Source organism: Neodiprion lecontei, chromosome 2 (genome assembly GCF_021901455.1).
Source record: "Neodiprion lecontei isolate iyNeoLeco1 chromosome 2, iyNeoLeco1.1, whole genome shotgun sequence".
Classification (NCBI taxonomy): domain Eukaryota; kingdom Metazoa; phylum Arthropoda; class Insecta; order Hymenoptera; family Diprionidae; genus Neodiprion; species Neodiprion lecontei.
In genome coordinates, this window is record NC_060261.1 from 19,290,109 (window position 1) to 19,309,955 (window position 19,847).

At 38.1% G+C, this 19,847-nt stretch overlaps 1 long non-coding RNA gene across 1 annotated transcript; it reads right to left on the bottom strand.

Annotated features, from left to right (window-relative positions):
* Nucleotides 1-18,397: 18,397 nt before the first annotated feature.
* LOC124292896 lies at nucleotides 18,398-19,091 on the bottom strand. The gene is made up of 2 exons (XR_006902846.1): nucleotides 18,846-19,091; nucleotides 18,398-18,488 (listed from the first exon to the last, which is right to left on the bottom strand). It is a non-coding gene; the product is annotated as an uncharacterized LOC124292896 (long non-coding RNA).
* Between the last annotated feature and the right edge of the window lie 756 nt (nucleotides 19,092-19,847).

The following is a 19,847-nucleotide window of genomic DNA, read 5'->3' on the forward strand; positions in this document are numbered from 1 at the left end:
TTATACATTATCGTAATTGAATATGAATGGGGGCAATTAAATTGAATAATTCGATGATATTAAAAATAATTAATCCGAATTAATCTTGTTTCTTGAATTGAAGAATAATTCATTTCCAACAATTAAAAATATGAAATTAAATAACTAATCATTCATCTATCTGTATGTTTTTATCAAACTTTTTAATCAGTTATAATCCATTGTGGATATGTTCCAAATTACAATCCATAAAGTACATTAATTGGCATATTTCGATTGGATACTATCTCTATTATAATTAATATGTGAGCGTAAAATTGAAAAATATATATAATTTTTCTAATGATTATATTCATTTTTAAAAAATTTCATTCATGTGAAAATTTTTTTTCAAATTTTTTCTTTCTAAAAGTTAATCAAAAATTATAATATATACAAATATAGTATGAATGAAAAATTTATCTATCATTTCATTCACTCAATCAATCATATATATTCACAAATTATACATGAATATAATTGATTATAAATGTGGATGAATTAAATAATTCAATGATATAAAAAAAAATAATCCAAATGAATCATATTTCTTAAATTAAAAAATAATAAGTTTTCGAAAATTAAAAATATGAACTAGAATAACTGATTATTCATCTGTCTGTGTGTTTTCTTTAGACGTTTCAGTAAGTTCTAATCCATTGTATAAATGTTCCAAATTACAATCCATAAAGTACATCAAATGGAATTTTTTTAATGAATTATATTTTCATTTCAATTAATATGTGAACGAATAATCAAAAAATACATAAAATTTTTCTAATAATTATATTTTTCTCTAAAAATTTTAATTGTTGTAAAAATTTTTCTTCAGAAGAATTCCTTTTTCTTGAAAAGTGAATTGGAAATTATAATATGTGTAAATAAAATATATATAATAAATTTATTCATCATTTTTTCCATATAATTCATTATATATATATATATATATATATACAAATTATACATTATTATAATTGAATATAAATGGAGGCTAGTAAATTAAATAATTTGGTGATATAAAAAATAATCATTTTCAATTAATTATTTTCCTTGAATTGAAGAATAATTAATTTTGAAAAATTGAAAATATGAAATTGTATAACTAATCATATATCTATCTGTGAGTTTTCTTTAATCTTTTTAATAAGTTAAAATGCATTGTATGAATATTCCAAATTACAATCCATGAAGTACATCAAATGGCATTTTTTCAATGAATCATATTATCATTTCAATTAATATGTGAACGATTAATTAAAAAATGCATACGATTTTTCTAATAATTATATTTTTCTCTAAAAATTTTAATTGTTGTCAAAATTTTTTTTCCGAAAAATTCTTTTTCCTCCAAAAGCGAATTCAAAATTATAATATATATGAATAAAATATAAATAATAAATTTGTTCATCATTTTTTCCATTTAATTAATTATATGTATACAGATTATACATTATTATAATTGTATATAAATGGAGGCAAGTTGTAACGATATTCTAAATTCGAAGTGCCCGCGAAGTTTTGCTGGACACAGCCATCCCGATCCAGGCGTCAGGCGGGAGAAACGGTTGAACGTTTTGAAGACTCTGCGGAAAGACACCAACGCGTACGGCCCGACAATCATAATACTCCGTAGAAGTCGAAAACCAAGTCAATTTTAAGATTTTCCAAAGTTCCAAATACACAGTACCAGTTCACTGAATTTTCGATGTCGTTACGATCCATGCTGCTCTCATCTCCCATCTCAACGTGAATAAACGACGCAACCTGAAGGTGAACACAAGATTTCTAAGCATCCATCAAACGAGAGTGGAGAAGAGTATAATACCTGGATTGGCAAGTGATTCATCTGGTGCAACGGTATTCGACGACAAAGACAAGGGACCAGTTAATTTTAACGTCTTGTGTATTGAAGGCGTATTTTTAAATTGTGTGAATGTTTGGATGTGTGAATGAATAACTTTCGATCTTTTTTTTATGTGTACACTGCTGTTTTTACCATTTATCAATCTGTTTATTCGAACTATTTTATCTATACTATTTTATCTTTACAATTTTGTCGACTATTTTACATATATTTCATTTATATTTCATTTACATGTTATTTATATTTAATTGATTCAACAGGGAGTCAAACTCGTATTTATTATCGTTTTCTTAATATTGTCTTGTAAGCTTGTCGATCGAATTCACGTCTTTTTTTTTTTTTTCACAAAAAAAATTAGTCATTACAAAGTAAATCAAATAATTTGATGATATATAAAATAATCAATTTCAATTAATTATTTTCATTGAATTAAAGAAGAATTAATTTTCAAAAATTAAAGATACGAAATTAAATAACTAATCATATATCTATCTGTATGTTTTCTTCAAACTTTTCAATAAGTTACAATCCATTGTATAAATGTTCCAAATTATAATCCATAAAGTACATTAAATGGCATTTTTTGATTGAATGATATTATTATCATAATTAATGTGTGAGCGAATAATGAAAAAATGTGAAGGATTTTTTTAACAATTATAGTCATTTTTGAGAAATTTAATTACTGTGGAAATTTTGTTTTCAACATTTTTCTTGTTTGGAGGTGAATTCAAAATTATAATATATATGAATGTAATATGACTAATAAATTTATTTGTCATTTTTTTATTTAATTGATTATATATTTAAACGAATGATACAATAATATAATTGAATATTAATGGAGGCGACTGAATTAAATAATTTATTGATATGAAAAATAATTAACCTCGATAATTGATTTTTCTGAAATTAAAGAATAATTAGCTTTGAAAAATCAAAAATATTAAATTGAATATCTAATTATATATCTATCTCTGTGTTTTCTTTAAACATTTCAATAAGTTCTAATCCATTGCATAATTGTTCCAAATTACAATCCATGAGCGACATTAAATGGCATTTTTTTGATGAATATTACTTTTATTTTGATTAATGTGTGAGCAAACAATTGAAAAATATATAGAATTCTTTTAAGAATGATATTTATTTTTAAAAATTCAATTAATGGTTAATGTTTTTTTTTCAAAATTTTTTTTCAAAAGCAAATCAAAAATTGTATTGTACATAAATAAAATATACATAATAACTTTATTGATCATTTTTTTTTCTTTCAATTAATTATATATATATACGAATAATACATTATTGTGAGTAAATATAAATGGAGGCAATTGAATTAAATAATTTGATGGTATAAAAAATGATTAATCCGGATTAATCATTTTTCTTGCATTCGAGAACAATTAATTTTCAAAAATTAAGAATATGGAATCAAACAACTAATCATATATCTATCTGTGTGTTTTCTTCAAACTTTTTAATAAGTTGTGATCCATTGTATGAATGTTTAAAAGTACAATCCATGAAGTACATCAAATGGCATTTTTTTGATTGATTATATTTGCATTTCAATTAATATGGGAACAGATAATCAAAAAATATATAGGATTCTTTTCATAATTATATTTTTCTCTAAGAAATTCAATTATTGTGTTACGGGGTAGATTGCGTAGGCTCCGATGAGCGGTAATCGGAGCTTACTCCACGCCCAGCCAAGGTGTTATTTGGTTATTGTAGGGTCCGTTCACGTCGACTAAGCACTCGCGTGATCCCAATGCAGGAAGTGAATGGAATAGAAAGGGATCGGTATTAAGGGAAGGTAAACGATTCAAAGTATATGATTGTTTATTAGTGGTCAATGCAACGAAGTCGGTCAAGGGAAAAATGTATGGTCTTGGTTTAGAGGGATAGGTGTCTTGCTTGAGCGCTGGGATGGATCTGACTGGTTTTGCGGGATGTAGTAGGCAAGCTAGCCGCGAGTTACAGGAGAACCAGCTGACTCGCGAACGATAAGAGTAGATTACAGAGCGTGAGGTAACTAAGAGCGTGGGAAAGGAATATGAAGTCTGGCGGACGTAACACCCCCCCCCCCCCCCTTGGGGAAGAACATTCGGTGAGGGTACGAGATAGGATGTTCGGAAGGAAGCGGAATGCCATGAAATGTAGTGACTCACTTACAGAATATTACAAAGAAAGGTCTTAAAATCTAGCGCCTGGATGTTAGTGCGCGTTTAAGTGGGTTAGTGTACATTTGAATAAAAAAAAAAAATTTATAAATGACATCTTATCGTACTGAATCACTTACAGAATATTACAAGAAAGGTCTTAAAATATAGCGCCTAGATGTTAGTGCGCGTTCAAGAGGGTATACATTTGAATGTATTTGAATAAAATTTGAATAAAAAAAAATTTCTAAATGACATCTTATAAATGTGGTGGTATAAATAATAGATATTGTGTATGTTATAAACGAAACTTATGCAACGTGCTGATGATTATATTATGGCTGCAGATTATTATGGGCAGAATAAGGCAATGAAAGAATATAATTGCTAATAGCGGAGGGCATAGCGCCAGACTTCGAGTGGTTCGGAGTTATCGTTAAGGCTTTGCTCGGGGAGCAATTTACGCGGCTTAGGTATGCCTAGTTCCGTCATATCAATTTCCGATTGGATCCGGAGCAGCGACGAAGAGCGAGTAGGCAAGTCATCGGGAGATGGTATTACTTCTAGGTGCAGGTGGTGGATGGCATGGCCCGTAGGAATTTGGGGTTTTGTTCGACGCGGGCGAGGGATATGTTTAAGGCTGGAAATAATTTGTTCTGGTGATAGAATTTCAGGCTGGACGATACCTTTTTGGGCGAAGGGGATAGCGTCTACTAAACTGGACAGGTCAAGTTCGTATTCGTTCGAGCGTCGAGTGAGTGTGCCCATTTCAATTTATTGAAATGGACGATTTTAGTTTTTCGGGGGGTAATCCAAATTTCAATAATATTGTCAATTATACGTTTAATCGTATACACTCCTTTATAGTGATCGTCGAATTTGGATCGGGTTTCATTCGGTAGATAGACCTTTTGACCTGCTTCGAAATTTTGGCTGTTGACATTACGGTCGTAATACGTCTTGGAACGATGCTTTGCTTGTTGTAGGTTGGACGCGGCGTGTTTTCGTATGCTGGATAGATTAGCGATTAAGTCCAGAAGGAAGGAATCGTAGGAACGAGTATACGCGCTGGCAGGGTTCGCATCTGTTGAGAGTCTGGCTGAGAGCCAAAAATTGGTTGGTGGGGGGTGAAGTTAGTACCTTCGTGCTTCGCGGTGTTATAACAAAAAATTGCAAAACGGATGTAATCGTCCCAGTCTTTACCAGCATCCGTGTAGTGTTTGATGTGCTCAGTGAGAACAAGGAGACTGCGTTCTAGCGATCCGTTACACTGTGGGCGGTAAGCTGTGGTTCGTATTTGCTTAATTTTAAAAAGTTTACAAAGTTGTTTGGTGACTGTGCTCATAAAATTCTGTCCTTGGTCTGTGAGTATTGCTCGAGGAGCACTGTAACGTGTAATGTATTCTTTTGCGAATGCTGCGCCTATAGTTTTGGCGGTGGCATCAGGTAAAGGGATGGCGTCCAGGAATTTTGTCAAATTGCATTGTATCGTCAAAAGATATTTGTTGTTCGATTTAGTAAGGGGTAGAAGTCCAACAATATCTAATGCCACTTTGTCGAATGCATCGGCAGGCGTGTCCGTCATCATCATTGGCAATTTGGTTTTTACTCTGACCAATTTTTTTCTTTGGCAACTCTCGCAAGTTCTCATGGCATCTTGGATTTGTTCTTTCATACGGGGCCAAAAATACTAAACATTCGTCTGGGATGACAGTCGTGTTTCGACAAAGGATGATTTGAATTTCTGAGTCTGCGAAAATATAGGATAGAAGTTTTCGGATAACGCGAGGATCGAGAGCGTCTGAACTGTCATCGGTTATCGGGAGGGCAAGAGACTTTAGGTTTGAATCGGCTAAAGCCGTTTTCAGTTTGGACAATAGCTTGAAGATATCGTATAGATTGCTTTTATCTGAGCCTTTTGTTTTCAATACTAGGGTGAAAATACGTCGACTATTGTGCTTAGATTCAATGATATCAAATTTTCACGGACGAGGCCTCATTACTATTTTTTGGTCAACCATATTCTCGCCGGCAAGTTGGGCTGGTATACCCTTGATCCAAGCGCAGTCTGTTGATATGAAGTGCGCATAGTTGGTTTTGAGCATCAAAAGTCCATCATTGGTATCTTTGACATTGTCCGATACTGGTATGTCGTCCAAGTTGTCAATAAAATATGCGAAACCGTGAGGGTCATTGATTTGATCATCGTTAGTGTTGAGAGCACTGTCATGGTTGTGGTCAGTAATTTCTATATGGGAGTCGAATTGTCGAGTGCACGTACAGTATTCAGCGTCCGTGAGCAAGTCGGAACTGCCGTCGTTATCAGAGGTGGGCGGGAGGGGCGAGGGGGGAGGGGAACAGGAGTGTAAGGAAGGGTTCGTCGCGCGACGCGGAGGCCCGACACGGGGGGGCCTAGTGACGTCAGTGGATGGGAGCGGAGATGGAATCGGACGAGGTGCTGCAGGTTTAGTTGGACGTTCCGATTTCTTTCGCAGATGGTGGTGGGAGGACAATCCAGATGTGGAAGGGACAGGGTCAGGGAGGTTAGTATTAACGGGTGGGGGTGTAATGCAGGGGCGCGCGGTGGCAGGAAGCGGAGAGTCGAGGCGGCAAACGGTGATTCTTATTTTCGAATTTTTAAAAACATAATGGATCATTCTGCGTACCGCGCTCCATTCTAATTCGTCGAGTCCGCAACCTATCAATAGTATCGAGACGGATGTTACGCCATCTTCTTGCAAGATTTTCCTAAAGTTAACGAAGGTGTCAAGAAAAACGTGGGGCAAAGTTTTGTCACTGTATTTGGGCTTTGTAACTCGGTTATAGATTTTCCGGTTTCCATGTACCACAGAAATAACGTCAGTCACATTCGGGTCGAATTCTCTAAGTTGTTCGCGATTTATGAATTTACGTTCTGTCAGTTCTGAAGCGATTCCTTTTGACATTTGGCAGTCAGCCGATATGCAAGAGGAAAAGTTTCGCTTTCTATGAGGAAATCGCTATAAGAAGGGCCCGGTAAATCGGTGGCTGGACAAAAGTCATCGGTTCCTGAATCAGTTTCTGGGGTCTGTAAGTCATCCGAGATAAGGGAAGAATATGAAAAGTAGCTCAGGTATGGTCTTTTATGACGCCCAGGATTTGTTGAAGAATTTGTTTCGCGATGGCGTTTAGGTTGGCGATGTACTGGGATCGGTGCCGGGGAAACGAGGGGGGAGTTGGAGCAACGGAGTTCCTTTATCGCCGAACTCATCGTCGGCGAGATGAGAGGAATCAGAGGAATCAGAGGAGTATATCATCTTACAGGGTTGTGAGATTTTAGGGTGTTTCAGCGGAGCTGGGTTGGTGGACTCGTCCGTGGTCTGTCGAGGGCGTCTGGGGTACTGATGAGTCGTTTTAACGCGTTTTTTTGGTTCATCGCTAGAGGCTTCAGTCGTTGGACGGGGGCGTTTTGCATCTATAGGAAGAATTTGAGCGGTGTCGGGCGGTGCGTTCCTGGACAGAGCATCAGCGTTGGTATTAGATTTTCCGGACTTGTATTTCGTATCGAAGTCGTACTCTGCCAGTTCTAAGCTCCATCGTAATGAACGGGAATTAGGCTTCTTGACGCTTTTTATCCATTTGAGTGGCTCGTGGTCTGTTATTGAAGTGAACTTCTAACCATAGATGTAGGGGCGGAAGCGATTCATACTCCAGTAGGCGGCTAAGAATTCTTTATCAGGTACCGAGTAGTTTAATTCAGCGGGCTTGAGGGCTCGGGATGCGTATGCTACCGGTAGGTCGGCACCGTCTTTATCTTGACTGAGAACTGCACCTATCGCGAATTTTGACGCGTCTGTAGTGAGCGTAAATGGTTTGCTGAAGTCCGGGTGTTGTAGAATTGGTTCTTTGCATAAGCAATCGCGTAAGGTTTCAAAGGCAGACTGGTGTTCGGACGTTCAGATGAGAGGGGTATCCTTCTTCGTTAAATTGTTAAGGCATTGAGCAATTTTTCTAAAATTTGGAACAAATCTTCGGTAATAACCTGAAAGGCCAAGGAACTGTCTGACATTTTTGGGACTTTTGGGGACAGGATACTCTTTTACAGCTATTGATTTACCAGGGTCAGGTTTTACTCCTGACTCAGTTATGAGGTGTCCGAGGTAAGCGACTTCCTTGCGCAAGAATTCGCACTTGTCTGGCTGTAGAGTTAAACCAGCGGCGGTAAGTCGCTTCATTAATTTCCGGAATTCAATTTCATGTTCTTGCAAGTTTCGAGCGTGAATAACTATGTCATCTAAATATACGAACATCTCGTTGCCATGTAGGCCTAAGAGGACTTGGTCCATGAGCCTTTGAAACGTGGCGGGGGCGTTCTTCAGTCCAAAGGCCATACGAGAGAATTCATAATGGCCTCTAGGTGTCGAAAATGCAGTATTCGTGCTGTGATCCGAATGCATGGGAATTTGGTGGAACCCGGAAGCAGGGTTGAATGTGGAAAAGTATTTAGCTGAGCCAAGCTGGTCAAGGATTTCCGTGATATCGGGCATGGAGTATGCGTCGCCGACTGTTTTTTCGTTAAGTTTTCTGTAGTCGATTACCATACGCCATCGTTTATTGCCGTCACTATCCGGTTTTTTGGGAACGATCCACACCAGGGAATTATACGGAGATGAGGAATGTTTGATAAGATTCTGCTTCAGTAGTTTATCAACTTGGGATTCGATTTCGTCTTTGTGAATTTTGGGAAAACGGTATTGTTTGGTACAAATAGGCGTATTGTCCGTCGTGCGGATAGTGTGATGAGATAAATTGGCGTGGCCTAATTTATCACCAGGGAGATAAAAGAGATGGTTCAATTCTGCTACGAGGTTAAATATAGATTGTGTTTTGGTCTCATCCTAATGATCAAGATGTAAGCTGCTCTTGAGGACGTCCAATCTTTCTGACCTACTGTCAGTCAAGAGCACTGTTGCGTCACCGGAAGAGGGTGTACTGTCGTCAGGGATAGGAGGATCGGATTGCAGTTGCGCGAGGTTAGTGGACTGGATGGGGCAGGAGGGGAGATTATTCGTCGGTCGCGATGTACGCTTGGCGGCAGAAAGAATTAATGAGTTGCTGAGGAGAGGGCCTGGGTGCAAAACGAGGGTTTTGGCGCGGGCATCGCTGTGGTGGTTACTCTATGCAGTGGGCGTAGCGTTGGGCATGACTGTACTCAGTGGCTCGTCGAACTCGTCTAGTGTTACTGTTGGGGGTCTTATCTTTACGGCAGATTCGTTACAATTGAACGCGTACGAGTGAGCGATGCCGTTCTGATCTTCAACTAACGCTTTACCACATAAAACATAGTTGCCTAAATCGATGCGTTTGAGGTAACCTACTTTAGTGTCTGGGTTCGCAACTATTAGTGGGATGGCTTTCACGGTACGGGCCTGTATTGTAATTACGCGCGTTTTTTCGAGCGCGGACGAGGGTTCATCGAATTTACTAAAGTGGATTGGCAATGAGGATCCAAGCATCACCGAGTTTGAGTTGAAAGAAATAGTTGCTTTCTGTTGTCGTAAGAAGGGCTGGCCTAAGATGCCGTCGTGCGGAATCGGAAACGAGTCAGGGACCAAGTGAAAGGTGTGGGATTTATTATTAAAACGTATTTTCGTTTTTGCGATAGTTTGCGTCCTTTTGTCTGTTATAGTAGTCAGCGTCAAATGTTCGTCTGTTGTTCGTCGTACGAGGGGCCTAACGGAACTTTCTTTGACCAAGTTGACGTCTGCACCAGTGTCAATAATAAATGTAGATATTTTTATCAGCTCGGGGGTGTCGATCGAAATTAGTGGAGGGTCAGCTGAAGCTGTTATGAGGATATGACTTGAAGATCGGAACGCTAGTTGTTTGCATTGCTCGCGGGCGCGTTCTCCCCGCCGGCGATGTTACCGTTCAAATGTTTATTTGAGCCTGCATTGTCTTGGTTATTACGCGGAAAGGATCTACATTGGTCTACTGTGTGGCCTCTGCGATTACAATTGTCGCAGTATAGTTCTTGGTTTATGTTGCATTCATTGTGGAAGTGGCCCATTCTGCGACATTTGGTACAATATCTTTCACTTTGCGGACGGTGACATTCCGTGATCGAGTGACCCTGGTGGTTACAAAATTGACAACTTCTGGGCAGAGCATTAACGTGGTCAGCAGAACCGGTGTTCTGATCGAGCGCTTGGGCGTCAGGTCTGGGCTCGGTACGAGGCGCTGGTTGATAAGCGTAACCAGGTGTGGGCAATGACATCAGGGGGGGAATAAAGGAGGCCGCGGCGGGCACCTGCGACGGAGGAGCAGTATGGGGAGGTAACGGCAGGCACATGGGTGTAGCGGGGGTAAAATATTGTGCAGAGAATTGCATCTGACGGTTAATCAGCTCGGCTTCTTCACCTTCGGCGATGGTGACGGCAGTTTCGAAGGTCGGTAATGGTCTGATAGTAGCGATTCTCCACTCCAATTCTGGCAGAAGCCCTCTAATAAACGATCTAGAGGTATCCTTCTTCAGATCATTTAGTAAAAGCGTTGCTAAGTCTGGTGGGTGCTTGGATATAATCGCCGTGCTTATTTCTTTTGATATTGCTCTTATTCTGCACGAGTGATCTATGATGCGCTCGTATGGTTGTTGTGCAATTCTATCTAATTTCGCAGATAACTGGCGTATGGGGATATCCGGGCGGTATGCTCGGCTAAGGGCAGTTATGAGGTCCTCGACGTCATTACAGTTGATGCCTAATCAATATTGAGAAGCGGGGCCTGTAACCTTTGATTGCGCAAATTTGGCGAAAGTCATTTTATCCGAAGCTTTTATAAGAGTCTCTACGTCACGTAATCGTTCTACAAATGAGTCAAAGGGCATGTTGTGGCCGTCGAAAGGGGGAATTGTCGGCAAGACATCTTTTACTGACCAAAAATTTGAACCGGTTTCGTTAGTTGGTGCCATGTTGATTCAAGCAGGGTATCGCAAGTACAGGAATAAAAATATCAACTTAACACTAAGACTTAGAATAAACTTACAGGGCGAAGGTAAACGCAAAAACAGAGCACAGCATGGTTCTAGGCGGCTGGACGCAGGTGAAACTTGAAGAGGCGACACACGTCATGCGTCGGCACGTGGAGGGTATAGATGAGGTACTCCGTGGCGTATTGATTAATAAGTGTGGTAATCCAGGTCTGCGGGCGATGCCACTCTCGGGTCCAAATTCTCGTCTTAACAGGGTTGCAGGAGTCCGAATAACCGGGAAGGGTCCATTCAATATTTTTCGGTTCGAAAGGTGATGTGTTCAGATGCGGTTTGCGGCCTAACTTGGCTATCGCACTGAATTTCTACTCGCTACACATTTATTTGACGTCGTACGTATCGACGAATTTCAATAGCACCAAAATGTGACGGAGTTATTGAAATTGGGGACTGTTTGCAGAGCCTGTGTCCGTGGCGAGTTGAATAGGTTCTGCATGCCTGTCACAGTACTTTGTGGGCCGGAGTTCGTTCGTAACACGGCTATCACTGATTGATACGGCGTTAGAAATTTTTGAGCACTGAACACTTTCGTAGAAAACATGCAGCACTGCACTGACGGGTGGGTCGACGGGCAAAACCGCTGCCACCAAAATGTTACGGGGTAGATTGCGTAGGCTCCGATGAGCGGTAATTGGAGCTTACTCCACGCCCAGCCAAGGTGTTATTTGGCTATTGTAGGGTCCGTTCACGTCGACTATGCACTCGCGTGCTACTACTCCCAATGCAGGAAGTGAATGGAATAGAAAGGGATCGGTATTAAGGAAAGGTAAACGATTCAAAGTATATGATTGTTTATTAGTGTTCATTGCAACGGAGTCGGTTAAGGGAAAAAGGTATGGTCTTGGTTTAGAGGGATAGGTGTCTTGCTTGAGTGCTGGGATGGATCTGACTGGTTTTGCGGGATGTAGCAGGCAAGCTAGCCGCGAGTTACAGGAGAACCTGCTGACTCGCGAACGATAAGAGTAGATTACAGAGCGTAAGGTAACTAAGAGCGTGGAAAAGGAATATGAAGTCTGGAGGACGTAACAATTGTCAAGATATTTTTCGATAAAAATTCTTTTTTTTTCAAAAGTGAATTGAAAATTATAATACATTCAAATAAAATAGATATAATAAAGTTATTCATCATTTTTCACATTTAAATAATTATATACATCTACAAATTATACATCATCATGATTGAATCTGAATGGGGGCAATTAAATTGAATAATTTGATGGTATTAAAAATAATTAATCCGGATTAATTTTTTTTTTTAAATTGGAGGATATTTCATTTTCAATAATTAAAGATATGAAATTGAATAACTAATCATTCATCTCTCTGTATGTTTTCATCAAACTTTTCAGTAAGTTATAATCCATTGTGAAAATGTTCCAAATTACAGTCCATGAAGTACATTCAATGGCATTTTTCGATTGGATACTATCTTTATTATAATTATTATGTGAGCGAAAAATTGAAAAATATATAGAATTTTTCTAATGATTATATTCATTTTCAAAAAATTTCATTATTGTGAAAATTTTTTTTTATTCTTTTTTTTCTAAAAGTTAATTAAAAATTATAATATTTACAAATATAGCATAAATGATAATTTCAACTATCATTCTATTCACTCAATCAATCATATATATTCACAAATTATACATGAATATAATTGATTATAAATATAGGCGGATGAATTAAATAACTCAATGATATTGTTATAACATCCACACCCGCGGAGCGTGTGACACCTCAGGCAGATAGGCTTATCCCTTCTCCCTGCCAGCGCATCTTCTGTTTACTCGGACTTTGTGAATTGTATTCATTCGTATCCAGTCTTGAAAAGCGTTCGGTCGATAAGAAACTTTGTTCTCCATAAGACTGGCCCCCCCTGAGTTTTATTTTCCTAACATCAGAAGTGGGATACGCGAAAACTGTTTTTCTTATACATCTTCGCGAGTGGACCCGAACTAAAAGATGCCTTCGGGCAGACGTAGCAGGCGCTCGAGCGCTTCCTCGGGCTCGAATGAGATAAGTGACTTTCGAACATTTATGCAATCCTTGGTGAGGAACGCGAAACAGACCTCTGAAGTCGTCGCAGTGCCGCCATTCAATCCGAGTAGAAGTGCTGGGTACACGGCCGATGCTTGGTGTGGACAACTGGAGAAACTCCAGCGCATTCATGGATGGACGCATACGGAACTTCTTGGCAGAGCGGAAAACAATCCCTTTGGCGATGCTAAAACTTGGTGGGAGACCTGGACCCCCGATAATCGGGAGTGAGAAGGGTTACGTATATCGCTAACTCATACCTTTCCGTCAGTCAGGAATTATTTACACGAGATCCGAGACATTGTGAATAACACTACGTGCCGGGACCAAACGCTTGCTTGTTTCGTCCGTAACAAGCATAACTTACTTTCTCGCCTCGGGTGGGATATACCGGAAAAGACAATAGTAGTAATCGTGATTGATTTAATTAATGAGCAAAGAATTCGTGACAGCCTGCACGCTTGTAAACCTAGTAGTATGGCAAGGCTTTACGAACATCTGAGTCGCTTTGATGCTGAGCTTGCAGATTCTAAGCGACAACACGATAGCCGTAGTCCCGAGCCGACAACCAGTAAACAACACACTCGTGATTGTAACAACACAAGCCCTGGTCCTCTGGCTAGCAAGCGCCGAGCTCACGATTCCAAAACAAAAACTTTCAAATGTCATCATTGCGGGATCCCCGGGCACAAACGGCACGAGTGTCGTAAGTTGAAGCGAGAGTTGAGCTCTAGTAAAGGGGGTGAACCTTCCACAATGACTTGTAACTTTTGTAAGAAACCGGGGCATATCGAAGCAAATTGTTTTAAAAAGGAACGAGCACCCAACCAAGTGTGCACGCCTTTCCAAAGCCGGGACGTAAGAACGACGAGATCGTCATTATTAGAAACAAAGTGTTTTCTTGCTTGCTCGATACTGGAGGTGACTGTAGTTTGATATCGGACCAAGCAGCTACGCGCTGCAATTTGACGCGCACACTACGACGATTGGAACTCTCAGGGTCAGGCGGCTGCACAGTCACCTCAACTGAAGTAGTAGAAACACTAGTATCGCTTAAGGCCGTTGACTTTACCTGTATGCTACATATTGTTAACAACTACGATATGCCAACGGATGTACTGATCGGACGCCATGTCATTGACCACGGACTTGCATTCACGTATGACGCCGAGGGTCTCAAAGTTGCGCGCGCAAAGCACGCAAAGGAAGTTTTTCGAAGCGATCATGCCACGGTTTCGACACTCCGCAAACAAGACATACAAACAGGACTGGCCGGAGCAGACCGGGCGCGACTGCCAGACCTACTCGACAAATTTGGAAAAAATTTTACAACGGGAAAGCAACTAACCACCGTCAACAACACTGAACTCACCATACAACTCAAACGCGACACCACATTTTTTTATCGCCCGTATAGAATGTCCCTTGCCGAACGACAAAAGGTTAGAGAAATCATAGAAGACTTACTAAAAAATCAGATAATACAACCAAGTAACTCACAATATGCAAGCCCTACGTCGTTGGTGCGAAAAAACGAAAATGAAGATCGCATGTGTCACGACTTCAGACGGCTCAATGAATTCACAGTAAAGGATCGTTACCCAATACCGCGAATAGACGACTAGTTAGATCGCCTGGGAAAGGGAGTATTTTTCACGAGTCTTGATATGGCTTCGGGGTTCTACCAGGTGCCAATAGCTAAAGATTCACGGGACAAGACATCATTTGTAACGCCGGATGGGCAGTACGAATACCTACGAATGCCGTTTGGCCTAGCTAATGCTCCTGCCGTATTCCAACGAGCTATAAACAACGCGCTCGGGAACTTACGTTACACGATTGCTCTTGTATACTTAGACGACGTTCTGATTCCGTCAAAGACCATCGATGAGGGTTTGCGTAACTTGAAAATAGTACTCCAAGCACTCACTAGCGCCGGCTTTTCACTAAATTATAAAAAATGTAGGTTTGGTTTTGTTCTTCTCGAAACAAAAATAGAGTACCTGGGTCGTGAAATATCCGCGTCTGGTATACGCCCAACAGACAAGAAAATTCAAGCGCTTACACAAAGTCCTGTTCCAACCTGTGTTAAACAAGTAAGACAATTTGTGGGCCTCGCAAATTACTTCAGAAGATTCATTCTAGCCTTCGCAATACTAATATCACCTATTACCGCGCTGATGAAAAAAGACTCGATCTGGAACTGGACAAGTGAGTGCGAACTAGCGAGAGTTAAAATCATCACGATATTAACTAGCAAACCAACTATTAAAATATTTGATCACGGAAAACCAACAGAACTTCATACCGATGGGAGCAGTATAGGAGTGGCCGCAATACTTATGCAATGGGACGGGGAAAACCGGGTAGTAGTAGCCTATTTTAGTAAGAAAAATTCCGCTAAAGAAAGTAAACGTCATTCTTACGAGTTGGAAACATTAGCAGTCGTAACTGCAGTTAAACATTTTAGATGCTATCTGCTCAGGATTAAATTCAAGGTTGTCACGGATTGTGACGCGGTCAAATCCACAATGGCATAACGTCATATCAGTGGGAAAGTGGCTAGATGGTGGACCTACCTACAAGATTTTGAATTTGAAATTGAGTATCGCGCAGGAAAGAAACTTGCACACGTGGATTACCTGAGCCGAAACCCAGTTATGATTATGAAAAAGAATTGTATTCCTTGGTTAGTGGCTGAACAAGCTAAGGAAGATGAAGTTCAACAAATTATAAAGGAAATAAGAGAAAATCAGAACGCAGAACTGCGCAAGTTATACACGGTTAAAGATGGTATGTTGTATCGACGAATGATCACCCCCGGCGGAAAAGAGACACTTTTGTGGTACGTACCGAAGATAGACAGGCTTCGAATTTGTCGCACATATCACGACGACTTGTCACATGTATCTGGTGACAAAGGGTATGAAGTAGCGTCGAAAACATACTGGTTCCCTAGAATGAGACACACAATCGTGAAATACGCAAGACGGTGTTTAAACTGTACGCTAGGCAAAGGGAACAGAGGCAAATCGGCAGTCAAATTAACACTTCGCGAACGAGCAAAGACCCCGTTCGATACAGTCTACTTAGACTTCTTGGGACCATTACCTGCCATAGATGGCCAGAAGCACGTGTTGTCATTAGTAGATGAATTCACCAAATTTTGCATCTTGAAAAGTGCTCCAGCCGCGAACGCAGTTAATGTCATAGCAATGCTTGAATTGCAAACTTCATTATTTGGCACCGCTAAAATGGTTTATGTTGACCGTGGAAAAGCGTTCGATTCGAACATAGTCTCGGATTATTGTACAACGACAGGAACGAAGATCCACTACACAACTACTGGCAATCACAGGGGAACAGGTAACGTAGAAAAGATGATTCAAGGCATTCGCGAAAAAATCGTGACAGTCCAAACAGATTGGACAAAAGAATTGACAAAAATTCAACATTCTTCTAATATCACAAAAGCGTCCGCGACAGGCTTTACACCGTTAGAACTATTAACCGGTCGAACGGACGTCCCACGAACGGACGCAGTTGCAGAAGCAGTATCAATAGTTTCCGACGAATCGATTGATCAAAAACGCCGACTGGCGATCCAACGCAGTCAATCATATGCCAAAAAGTACACCGATAAATGGAAGGAGAAACATAGACCCATGATTGAGTTCGATGTTCCTGATTTGGTGTGCATAAAATCGAATAATACTCAAGGCAAACTCGGAAAAGCATACGACGGACCATTCAAAGTCATTGGAGCATTGGACAATCATCGATACGAGCTCCACAACTTGCAGACTGGACGCAAAGTTATACGCTCATCAGATCAGATGAGAAGATGGCCTACCCAGTCGGAACAGACTGCCCATGTTGGTAAGCTAAAATTTCCGTTGGCTGTGTATTCAGCAACAAGGCCCTGTATGGGAATTTACAATTTCTGTTGGCTGTGTATTCAGCAACAAGGCCCTGTATGGGAATCTACAATTTCTGTTGGCTGTGTATTCAGCAACAAGGTCCTGTATCGGAAATTGCAACCTCTGTTGGCTGTGTATTCAGCAACGGAAGGACTCAGATCAGACCTGTTGCGAAAGAAAAGAAAAAAAAAAAAGTTACATCTTGATACCGCATAGTACTAATGTACATGGACAGCACCAGATCTGCTGTCAGATTCCTCATCTGTTTCAGAATAGCTCCTAGAGGGATACAAACGCGTTCAAGGACGATCGCATCGTCAGAAGGGCCGTGTTATGACATCCACACACGCGGAGCGTGTGACACCTTAGGCAGATAGGCTTATCCCTTCTCCCCGTCAGCGCATCTTCTGTTTACTCGGACTTTGTGAATTGTATTCATTCGTATCCAGTCTTGAGAAGCGTTCGGTCAATAAGAAACCTTGTTCTCCATAAGACTGGCCCCCCTGAGTTTTATTTTCCTAACAATATAAAAAAAATAATCCAAATGAATCATATTCCTTAAATTAAAAAATAATAGGTTTTCGAAAATTAAAAATATGAAATTGAATAACTAATCATTTATCTGTCGGTATGTTTTCTTTACACTTTTCAACAAGTTCTAATCCATTGTATGAATGTTCCAAATTACAATCCATAAAGGACATTGAATGGCATTTTTTTAATGTATAATATTTCTATTTCAATTAATATGTGAGCGAATATTCGAAAATTATATAGAAATTTTCCAATAATCATATTTATTTCTAAAAAATTTGATTGGTGTAAAAAAATTTTTTTTTTTTCAGAAATTCTTTTTTTTTCAAAAGTGAATCAAAAATTATCATATATATGGATAAAATATGAATGATAAAATTATTTTCTAAATTTTTTCATTCAACAATTTTGTATATATATAAATTATCCACTGATATAATTGAATATAAATTAGGGCAATTAAATCAAATAATTTAGTGACATTAAAATTAATTCATTTTAATAAATCATTTTTCTCAAATTCAAGAATAATTAATTTTGAAAAATTGAAACACGAAATTAAATAACTAATCATATATCTATCCGTAAGTTTTCTTCAGACTTTTCAATAAGTTCTAATCCATTGTACAAATGTTCCAAATTACAATCCATAAGGGACATTGAATGGCATTTTTTTAAGGTAGTAGTCCGGTGTGACGACCGAAATTTAGACGTTTTTTCATGATTTTTTTTTAAAAAGTAAATAAAATGCTATCGTTTTAAAGTTTTTACATGTTTTTATTGGTGTTTTGAAGTATATAAAAAAATTTTTTTAAAGTTAATTTTGCATTAATTTGTTTAAAATTTTTGACGTTAATATGGAGTCCTCAAAGAAAAGATGAGTTGGTTCGGGGAAACACACAGCCTTCCAAAGTCATCTGAAATAAAAAATTCAAAGAGATTATTATTCTGTAGACTTCATTTTAGGTCCCCAACCTTAAATATACATAAAAATAAAAAAACAAAAACAAAATGGCGGACTTGTGAAAAAAGTTCTCAAAATCTAATTTTTTTTCTTCATAAATTGTTTAAATAAAATAGTTTGTAATTAAAAAATTAAATGTTTTAAAGCTTCGGCATCTAGATATGTGTGTCTAGAATAACGGGTTAAATTTTTAGATAAATCGGTTAAATAGTTTTGAGTCAGTGATTCCCCGAACTTTCGAAAACATAGTTTTGAGAAAAACGCTTTTAAAGTTTTGACAACAGATTTTTTTCAATAAAATTATACTTACATTAATCAGCTATGCCTGGTGCATAGAGCAGTCCTTCCGTTTCCTCAAAGTTGTCATTTTCAGCAGCTTTTAGAGCTCTACGTAAAGTTCTGGCTTCTTTGGAGTTGGCTTTTTAAGCACAATATTAGCAACAGATTTGACAGCGACGCTTTCATACACACGCTTTCATACACACTACGGCGCGCTCTCTTATTTTAGCTATAACTTTAAGAATAATTAAAATTTATGTCTGAAATTTTTATAGCATATTTTTGAGATGTTTTTCTTCCGAAAAATGTAAAAAAAAAAAAAACCGATTTTTTGAACCCGTCACACCGGGCTACTACCTTAATGAATACTATTTCTATTAAAATTCGTATGTGAGCGAATAATTGAAAAATTCAAAGAATTTTTCTAATTATTATATTCATTTTCAAAAAATTTAATTCATGTGAAAATTTTTCTCTTCTTTAATTTCCCTCTTTTTAGAAGTTAATTAAAAATTATAATATACATAAATAAAATATGAATAATTAATTTATTTGTCATTTAATTCATTTGATCAATTATATATATATGTATACAAATTATACAATAATATTATTGATTAGAAATGTAGGCGAATAAATTAAATGATCATTAAATTGAATATGAAAAGAAATAATTAGAATGAATCATATTTCCTAAATTGAAAAATAATCAGATTTTGAAAATGAAAAATATCGAATAGAATAACTGATTCTTCATCTGTCTGTGTGTTTTCTTCAGACGCTTCAATAAGTTCCAATCCATTGTATAAATGTTCCAAATTGCAATCCATAAAGGACATTGGATGGCATTTTTTCAATGAATAATATTTTTATCTTAATTAATATGTAAGCAAGTAAACAAAAAATATATAGGATTTTTTTCATATCTGTATTTATTTTCAAAAAATTCAATTAATTTGATAATTTTTTTATGTCATGAAATTTTCCTTTTTTTGAAATTAAATTGAAAATTATAATATATATGAATAAAATG